The sequence below is a fragment of the Muntiacus reevesi genome, chromosome 16 (assembly GCF_963930625.1).
Source record: "Muntiacus reevesi chromosome 16, mMunRee1.1, whole genome shotgun sequence".
Taxonomy (NCBI): Eukaryota; Metazoa; Chordata; class Mammalia; order Artiodactyla; family Cervidae; genus Muntiacus; species Muntiacus reevesi.
Window position 1 is genome coordinate 35,209,953 of NC_089264.1, and position 791 is coordinate 35,210,743.

General features: G+C 34.9%; 1 non-coding gene across 1 annotated transcript; it reads left to right on the forward strand.

Moving 5' to 3' along the window:
• The first annotated feature begins 453 nt into the window (after positions 1-453).
• LOC136148183 (U6 spliceosomal RNA) lies at positions 454-561 on the forward strand. The gene has a single exon (XR_010659468.1). It is a non-coding gene; the product is annotated as a U6 spliceosomal RNA (small nuclear RNA).
• The last annotated feature ends 230 nt before the right edge of the window (positions 562-791 follow it).

Sequence of the window (791 nt, forward strand, 5' to 3'; positions counted from 1 at the left end):
TTTACCCTCAATTTTTCTAAGTTATGGTCATCTGAGAGTGGGTTAGCTATCTCATTTGTTTTAAAAAACCAATACTTTGCATATATACTTCTTGTTTCTATTTAGTATTTTATTATGCTTTATTTAGGCTTCCCCTGTGGCTCAACTGATAAAGAATCTGCCTGTAATGAGGGAGACCTGAGTTCAATCCCTGGGTTGGGAAGATCCCCTGGAGAAAGGAAAGGCTACCCAGTTCAGTATTCTGGCCTGGAGAATTCTGGGGACTGTATAGTCCATGGGGTCACAAAGAGTCGGGCATGACTGAGCAACTTTCACTATGCTTTATTTGTTTCATCTTTTTATTTAAATAATTCCATCTGCCCAATAACTTTGGATTATTTTATGCTTCTTTTTCTAATTTCTTAACATGAATACTTTGCTCCTTTTCTTGGTTTTTCTTTAAAAATTAAGTCAGTGCTCGCTTCGGCAGCACATATACTAGAATTGGAACGATACAGAGAAGATTGGCATGGGCCCCTGTGCAAGGATGACACGCAAATTCGTGAAGTGTTCCATATTTTTTTAAGAAAAAAAAAAATTAAGTCAATCACAGCTATGGATTTTCATCTCAGTTCCATTGGTTTTCAGAATAAGAATTCCTCTTCGTTGCTCTCTTGACATAATTTCAGTTTGATTTCCTGTTTGGTTGAAGAATTTCCCAAGGTAATGATTCTTTACATTCACATCATTAAAATTTTGGTGATTTTTTCATTATTTATTTCTAATTTTATCAGATTATGCTAATCAAATGT